Raw genomic sequence first — 9843 nt, forward strand, 5'->3', positions numbered from 1 at the left:
GCATCCATCTTCAATATAGGTGGTTTTTCATCCGGACTGTTCTGGTGGTATGTGATCCAAGTTGCACCATGAAGTAAGCAAATTTTTGAAGATATATATGTGGATATGGAGATGCCACTACCAATGCCAGATGCAATTGATCCAGATGAATCTAGTGAAGAAGATGAAGATCGCAATATAAGCCAAGAGGAAGATGCACATAATGACATCACACGGGAGGAAGATGGAGATTGCGATATTGAGGAAGAAGACAATGATCATCAAGAATCACCACACTTTATTGAAGAAGATAATCAAGTACTTTTAGGTGAACGTATGATGCTAGAGTACGATGATGATATAGGAGATCAACTCGGTAGAGAGTTAGAGATAGACTTGTTTAGCACGTTAGACTTGGCTTAAGATGAAACCGATAATGTAAATGCTCTTCATTGATTTTTTTCATCTCAAACTTGGATATGAATATATGAGCATCAAAGGCTTGATGTACATGCTCTCATACTTTTATTCTCTCAAAAGATCAAACATGTATGAAAATTTAAAAAAATTTGCCATTGGAGAAAACTAACTTTTAAGGTCAATATGAAAAAAAAAACTCTATGTAAAACATCGCTATAAAAAAGTATTTCAGTGTCGCTATATAACGACACTTACAATTCTGATAAAAGTCGCTATATAGTGACTTTAGCAATGGTCGCTATATAGCGACGTTTGACTAAAGTCACTATATAGCGACCCTTGACGAGGCGCACTTCCAACACTGACAATTAGCACCCCATGCACGCTAAATGTCAGTACTTAAACATCGCAATAGGATCCGTGTGTAGTAGTGTGACGAGCGTCGCTATATAGCGACATTGTGGGCTTAAACCCGAAACCTCGCGACGTGGCGTTTTCTTTAGCATCTCTATTGTGAGAAAAGCAATCTCTCTTCCCACCTTATATCTGATGACCTCGCTTTCCTCCTCTTTATTCTCCACTCCTCACCACTACTCAACCCCTCTCCTAACACTTGTGCTCCCTCTCCACCCTTCTCCCTCTTTGCTTGTGTGAAAATAAGTTTTTCAAGAAGGTGAGTCTGTTTAAGCAATGTAGGTTCGTTTTTTGTGAGATTTTGTTTTGTGAGTGTTGAAGCATGTTGCTCCTTATATTGCTAAGGCTATGTGCTAGTTTTATGCTTGATTTTCAAGGGTTAAAGAGAAAAAACGAGATTTTGTGAAATAAAGAAGACTCACCTCTTCTAGTCTTTAGGATTGAAATCTCCATGGCTAGTGGTATAAAATTCGTTACTCCTATGGCTAGGTGTAGTCCTGCAGTACCTTTCGTGTGCAGTTCTCTACTTCTACGCCTCCAATCTGTGTGTCTCTTCTACTCGCAGTTCTTCGTCTCTGCAGCTGAAGAACTTCTCAGTTTCTGCACCTTTCACCGGCGGTTCTTGCGCATCTTCTATGCGGTGCCACGCATCTTCTGGTTGACCACATTTGCGAAATCGCTTCTGCACATATTCTATGCGGTGCCATGCAAAACTACTCCTACGCATCTGCAACAGACCTCCGCCACCCCTTCTATCTTCTTCTTCTCCTCCTCCTTCTCTTTCTCTTCTCTTCTCCTCTCCTCTCCTCTCTTTTTATTAAGGAGTGGGAATTGAACCCAAGACCTCCCCATTCACAAAAGGAAGGCTTACCAATGGGCCAGCAAATAGGAAGTGATGAAAGTGTAATGATATTGCTTATATGGTGAAATCTCATGAACTGTAAGTTCTCTCTAACCGTAGGGAGTTTCCTCGTGTTGTAAAAAGCAAAAGTACTTCATTTCATGTGCTCTATTTATATCTGATATTAGATCGTAGATTCTGAACTTTTCAAGTTCACTCCTTGGACGCATGCCACACGAGGAGGGTGGATATTTATGTCACTTCTCAACGAGTTCAAGGATTTGGTGCTTGGTCCTCCGCCCATTATGGCTACCAATTGGCAAGATCTCTTTGTTGATCTTCATGTCGATCTTCAACAACTGATTGTACAATGCATTGTTCAAGGAGACGATGGTGGGATGATACACCATGGATGATTCAAGGTGAAGAACTAGTGATACACTGGGAGGACTTTGATTTCAATTCTACTCATTGTGCGGTGATCGAGCTACTTGCTGCATTGGAGGTAATTAAAAGGGTGACATTCTTCGAAGGGTGGGATCTTCCCCAAGCTTGGGGGGAGATTTGGTGCATCTGCTTATTAATTCCGATGGATAAGCTTGTCTTGAATGATTTCTTCTTGAACTCATTACAAAGGTATCTAGGGCTCGGCTATGGTTGGTAATGTTTTGACCAAGGAATCCCTTTGTACCTAACCAACCCTTTGTGCCTCATTTTGGAGCTTCAAGTTGTAATTCTTTTTGGTCTAAAGATAAACTATCAATAAAGGATTGCAAGTTTATTTGGTGCTGAACGTCTTGCTCAAGTATTGAATTCTCCCCACCCTCTCCTTCTACCTATCTTCCAGACTACCGAGAAAATTGGAATGTCCGGATTTTAGTCTTGGTGTGATGACATCTTGGCTCCTCCAATTTGATGGCGCATACAAACCTTCGACCAAGGCTGCTGGTGTGGGTGTGAAGCTCACTTCACCAGGGGGTGAGGTGTATTGTTATAGCAACTCTACACTAGCAAGTACTTGCAACCAAGCTGAGTACTTAGCACTCATTTTTGGGCTACAAAAGGTGCAAGAACATCGCATCAAGCAACTTAAGGTGCAAGGATATTCTCAACGCATGTGTGAACAAGTTAGTGGAAGGTGGAAGGTGTGGAGCGAAGGCTTGGTTCCATGACATCAACAAGCATTGGAACTTTGCCAACAGTTTGAAGAGGAAAAAATTTAGCATATCCCTCGAACTCAAAATATAGTTGCTAATTTCTTGGCACGTGAAGCTTGTACTTCAATCACGCATGAAGCGAGTGGAAGCAACGCCCCAACAAAGCCGCAAGCCACAAATGAGTGTGATCATTTGTAAGGAATGCAAAGGTTGTGGTCATCATGAAACTACATGTTGGGCATATTTGATATGAGTTTATCGACTTTGGAAGATCATTAGAAAGGTCCTCAAGGACATTGCTCAAAAGAAGGATGCTAGAACACACACCCCTTGAAGAAATACCATGGTGATTACAAGAACTGGAAGAAGCTGAAGGTGATGTGCAAGCTCTCGAACTGTTGACATTTGTCATGGCATTCTTGTTTGCCATGATGAATAACCTCATGCAGCGCTGTGTCTCTAACCCTCGCTTGTAAAGATGGATGCGATATCGTGAGGGTTGGTCCTTTTAAGATTGTCTATGAGCTACTCTATGCTGAAGATTCTTCCCGTGTAGTATTTCACAATACACCAATCACACCCTACCCTACCTATGTGTGCTTTGTGGATGTATCTTCACTTGATTTTTAGTTCAAGCTACCTCTTTCCATTGTTTGCCAATAGATAAGCCTCATTTCATCTCTCTTTTCCATTTTCCAAGCATGGCTAATATTCTCGTGTTCTATGGATGCGTTGAAGAAAATCCAAATGAGTATCTTGTGGCCTTCAAGCCCCGTTGTGTTTCTCTCAACTTTCTTACTAAAGATAGATGGTTGTTGGTTCTTCCCACATTTCTAGAGGGTTTGGCTCAAGTGTGGTATGAGAAGTAGGCCGAAGACATTCGCTAAAGATGGCCAAGGTTGACAGCAGCAATGACTAAGTATTTCGGCAAAGAAGAAGAGCCGGAGTATGTGTACCTGCAGGTGGCAAACTTGAAGCAGTCAGAAGGTGAGATGGTGCATCGATACGTGGATTGAGTAGTCGTGCTCCTGGACCATTTAATTGCCATGTAGGAGGAAAATGCCAAATTTCCAGCTGGAATGACTCAGCATGTGCTAGGCTACCTTGTAGCAAGAGCAAGTGACGAATTTCACGTCAAGCTCAAATCGGAGAATCTAGAAACTATGGTGCTAGCACATGAGATTGCTCAAATGTTTGATAAAGTTTAGTTTGACCCCGCTTCAAAGAAGACGATTGTCCCTCCGCAACCCCCTCAATTCTTGCAACAACCTGGGGGGTCCAACTCAGGGGCATATCCCCACCCCTCATCAGGGATGTATCCACCGCCTCCACCACAAATGTATGGTCCTCCCTTATACGCTTACCCTCAACAAGGAGTATATCCTCAACCTCTGCCTGGAAGATCTCCCGCCCACAAGTTGCCCTCCTTCCTACTCCCCTGGCCCCTCCTGCTAAAGAACCCGGAGTCAATGACCTAGCCAAGGCCCTGAATGGTCTTTGGCTTGAGATGGTGGGCATTAGAAATTAAGCCAATCGCCCTCCAAGAGAATGTGCCAATGTTGTTGCCTACGAGTTCCACCAGAAGGGTCATTATCGCATGGAATGTCCCAATATTCCAAGGGTGAATTTGCTAAGTGAATCAAGCACCGAGGATTCTGATGTAGAAATCCTTGACCTCAAGAAGAGAAGTCGTACCACCTCGAATCCCTCTCCAAAACGTATCAGGCCGCCCTAGGAAGAAGGTGTCCTTCTCAAAGCCCTCAGATGTTGAGATGGCAGACCCACCAACAAAGAAGAGTAAAAGATCTCATAGGAGTAAGTGGTCTCCCTTGGATTTTCCTATCGGCTCATGGCAAGAAGACTATTTGGTCGTTCAGGACCTTGCTCATTGGTCTTTGAGCATCGCGCTTCCTCAACTAATAGCATTACGCCCTAAGATGAGACGTGAGCTACAGCAAGGGCTCTCAACAAGGAAGAGCAAGAAAAAGGGAAAGGTACAAGAGGTTTCTTCTATCTCTAAAGAAATTGATCGGCACCTGCATATAGTAGATGTCATCATAGATAATTGCCATGTCAAAAGTGTGTGTGTCGATGGGGGAGCTGCATGTAATATCATGGTGCCCCGTATCATGAAGAAATTGAATTTAAAATGCACAAGGCATTCCTCCACTCGAATCAAGGTAGTAGATGGTTGATGACTCGCCACCCTGCGAGTCATTGAGGATTTTCCCATCACTGTCGATGGGTTGACCATCACCGTCAATTTCTATGTTGTGGACATCGAAGATACAAGCATGAGTTATCTAGCCATACTCGGGAGACCATGGTTGAGAAAGAGTGATGCAAACAACTATTCGAAGATAGGACACATGTCTTTTGGTGCTTCTAAGGAGAAGATCCCAGTGCAACCAGGTGCCATGGAACCAGAAGAAGAAGAGGAGAAAGATAGTGATACTCTCTCATCCTCGGTGTTTGAATCAATGGAAGAATCAGACTAGGGGGAGGAAGTTTACATGATGGGGGTGTCCTCGACCCTACCACCTACAGAAAAGGTAATAGCTAGTCCTCAATAGCTTGAATCTATGCTTTCCCCTAACCTCACTCCAAGTGAGAAAGATGAGTTCCTAGAAATATTCAAAGATTTCCCTGACCTCTTCGCAACTAGCTACCACCACCTTCGCCATGTGATTGCCATAGAACACAAGATAGAGCTGAAGCCTGATGCTAAGCCAGTGGCTCAGAAGTATCGGATATTAGGGCCCCTACAGACTAACGCTTTGCCCTTAGACTTGCAGAAGCTTCTAGAAGCTGGGTTTATTGTTTCAGTTCACAATACTGAATGGGTTTCACCAGTGGTAGTCACCCCAAAGAAAAACAACAAGTGGCGGGTTTACATCGATTATAAGAAACTCAATGTAGCCACCAAGAGGGACCATCATCCTTTGCCCTTTCAAGACCTCATTCTTGAGAAGGTAAGTGGTCATGAGATGTATACTTTCTGTGATGGTTACTCTGGGTTTTATCAAATCAGAATTACTGAGGAGGATGTGCTTAAAACCACATTTGCCACACCTTGGGGGACATTTGCATTCAAAGTAATGCCATTTGGCCTCACCAATGCTCTTGCTACCTTTCAAAGATTTATGCAGATGGTGTTTGCTCCTTATTTGGGGGTTTTCTTGGAGGTGTTTTTAGATGATTTTTGTATATTCTCAGCACGTAAGGAGATTGGAGGAGGATTAGAGCCACTCAAGGGAGGTTACTAGGACATATTGTCTCATCCGAGGGCATCAAGCCTGACCTCGAGAAGGTAGAAGCTATCCTCAAACTCTCCTTGCCAACAACCAAACGTCAAGTACACTCATTTGTCAATCTAGCAGGATACTATCGCCGCTTTATTGATCAATATGCTTCTTTAACGTGACCCATGACTATGCTATTAAAAGATGGAGTTGATTTCTCTTCGGATGAGGATTGGGATGAGGATTGTGATCATGGGTTTGTACAAATCAAGAGTGCTATGGCTTCAAAACCCATTCTATGCAATCCTGATTGGTTAAAGACTTTCTATATCAATCTTGGGTTTGGTGAGCACACTCTGGTGGGTATTCTTCTCCAGCAAGGGGAGGATCGGTTCATGTATCCCGTTCGATTTTCTTCTCAATAATTGCTCGAAGTTGAACGATGCTACTGAGGCTGACAAACTTGGTGTTCTGCATTGAGAAATTTAAGCATTATGTGGCTGGAAAGTCCTTCATTATAACATGCAGCAATGGTCTTGCAAAACAGGTTCTTCAATCACCAAATCCCATGGGCCAGTTGGTAGTTCTACAAGAATATGTTTTTTATTTCAAAATTGTAAAGGGGGGTTGTTCCAACTTAAAGAATGCTTTGATTGATTTAGAGGAGTGTCCCAATGTAACCCTTGTAGCGGCCATAGAAGTTGGGGATCCATGGTATGTTGGTATCTATAGATTTCTGACCACTTTCTCCTTTCCTCCGGAAAGTACTAGCTATGAGAGAAAGAAGATCTGCAGAGATAGTAGGCGCTACACTCTCTTTGATGGGGTGTTGTAACGTCAAGGCATGGATGGGGTACTAAGATGGGCCATTGATGCAGATGAAGTACCTAAGGTATTGAAGCATTATCATGATGGATTTTGTGGAGGACACTATGCCGGTGACTATATAGCTAAGAAGATTTTACATGCTGGGTACTATTGGCCGACCTTGTTCAAGGATGTCACTATGTATTGCAAAACTTGTGAACCATGCCAATTCTTTGGTAGGAAGGATTTGCGTCCTGGGCAACATCACCCAGTGATGTCCATCCATCCGTTTCAGAATTGGGGAATAGATTTTGTTGGGCCCCTACCCATGATTGCCTACAAAAAGAAGTATCTTTTGGTAGCCACTCAGTATGTCACTAAGTGGGCTGAAGCTATCACCCTCCCCGCTGCAAATGGTAAGGCAGTTTTAAATTTCATATTTGAACGTATGTGCATAAGGTTTGGGACACCCATGGAAATAGTATCTCACCATGGGAGTCCATTCTTAAATGAAGCAGTGGAGTTGTTGCTCATGGATCGCATGGGTATTGATCATGGCACTTCTACCATCTATTATCCAGCATCCATGGGACAAACGGAGTGGACCAATTGTTTCTTTGTACTAACCCCTCCGCAAATTGTGTCATCTTGCAACTTGATATCGTGGGCACATACCCTACTCCTGTCGAGATGGCCTACCACCGCCACCATCGCAGAGGAGATACATGGAAGCACTTCTATCATGATGGGTTGATTAGTGAGGAGCAGTATATCCAGGCTACTGGAGCGGCTCTTGAGGTATTTGAAAGTAATTAAATAATGTCAATATTATAAGTAAAGATTTGATTTTTTATACATTGATATATGTTGTCCCTTGCTTACAAGCCCCTGCACAAGAAGACGAGGAAGGAGGCGGAGAAGGGAGCGCAGAAGGGAGCACAGCAGGGAGCGTGGAAGGGAGAGAGGATGTGGAGAACTTAGATTAGTCATAGAAGTAGTGCTAGCTACTCTTTTTTGTACTTAAAGCCACTGGCTTGGCTTCGTGCCTCTTGTATATACACTCCTCTTATTTTTTGTACTTGAAGCCACATGACGTGGCTTAGCTTTGTGCTATATGTACATACAAGCACTTTTTGAGCTTTTAATCTTCTTGTGCAACGTTCTATCAATTAATGCCTTGTGAACTAAACATTTTGGAGTTGTAATGCTTTATTTGGAATTGTAATTTTCGGCTATAGACATGCTTGCAAGAGTGCTAATTAAAATGTGGTTGGATGTAAGAATTGAATTACACAATGTGGAAATGGGATTCCTGTAACTACATAGCATACACAACATACACAGCATTCTGTGAATTTAAAAAATATTATGTAGCATGTCTATCAGTGCGTCTATAAGCACGTCTATATACGCATCTATCTGTTCGAGTAGCATCTATTTGCGCATCTATAAAAGCATCTATAAGACTATTTATAAATGCATCTATACATGCATTTAACGATGCGTCTGTCTATTTTTAAAATTTTTTAGCAAAGCATCTATTTACGCATCTATATGCATGTCTATACGCGCGTTTGTCTGCTATATAGACGCATTGTTAGACGTGGGTCTCTAGATGTGCAAATAGATGTACAAATAGATGCGCCCGTAAGTTTTTTTTAAAGTTTAGTAAATGCATCTGTGGATGCTTTGTCTTGTTGTGCAACCCCCATATCCCAAGTCTAAGATACTCCCTTGGTCTCTCCTTAATTTTATAATACGTTCAAACATCTAGAAGGACAAGTGGAGGGTTGGCACAAGGAATCTTGCCACCTCATCCTACTTTCCCATTATTTAACTTGCATTCTTGGACTTTCTACACCCCCCCCACATGGGCCTATCCTACATGGAGGGAATAATCCAATATAATATCCATCTCCACTATTTTATATTACTTCTCCCATGGTCCTTGGGCCATATATCACTAAATGCAGGCGTGGGACCGCCTAGGTGGAGGGGTGGTACATGGAGGAACCATGCCACCTTAACATTTTATATTATTACTACCATGGATTAAACTACATAAGCAATATAATTTGAGATCGATACTTATAAATTGGGCCTCCCATGATTCAACACCCCCTACTCCAAAATGCATGCTTCCATATTGCTCCATCTGGATCCTTCGTGCCTCCACGTGCTGCAGATTGGGGTCCTCCCTCGCTGACTTCATTGCTTTCTTCCACTCACGCTTGTGAGCGGTGTGGGGTGGGCCCCTTGGTGGTTGACCTCCCTTGAGCTTGGCAAGCTCTGCTAGTGCCTGCCTCTTAAGCGAAGATCTTTTATTGCCAAGTATCGTAACAATCTTTGACTTGGCCCATTTCTCTGTGAACTGATGATTGGGGGGGTTAGGATACCTAGAGCAAACAACAGCAAGGGTCTCATCAGCCAACCTCCTTGGCTCGTCTTTGTAGTGGATAAAGCAATCTCTATAATTGTTAGCAATTACAGAGCGCATGAAGGCCATGATGGGCCTTCCCTCGTGCATCCATCAAGATGCCTCCTGTCTGAGTGATGTCATAGAAGATCGTACCATCACCCGAAGGCACGTCTAAATTATCTGAATCATCATCGTCCCCACCACCACCCCTCCCAAAGCACTGTGCCATGCATCCCCCACTGCTCTCCCTGCTACTATGTCTGCTACCGTGTCGCGTCGAGCTAGTACGCTGGCCACTCGTAGCTGGAGACTGCACGAGCCTACGTGGACCACACTTGTAGCTAGAGAACCGAGTCTCAACTACACAGGAGTACGTCGACGGCTCTGCGAGACAGGAGGACCTCTTGATGGCATGGGGGAAGGGGCATAAGATGGCATGGGGGAAGGGGCATAAGACAGCATGGGGGAAGGGCCTCAGCTGTGTAGCTGGCTAGGATGTGCTAACTCCGCTGGGGTAATCTTAGCTTGTGTGGGATTGGGGTGATTTGGAGTTTGTAGTGCCGA

The sequence above is a fragment of the Dipteris shenzhenensis genome, chromosome 20, assembly GCF_047967505.1.
Source record: "Dipteris shenzhenensis isolate YYH24624 ecotype China chromosome 20, Dip_SZ_1.0, whole genome shotgun sequence".
NCBI lineage: Eukaryota > Viridiplantae > Streptophyta > Polypodiopsida > Gleicheniales > Dipteridaceae > Dipteris > Dipteris shenzhenensis.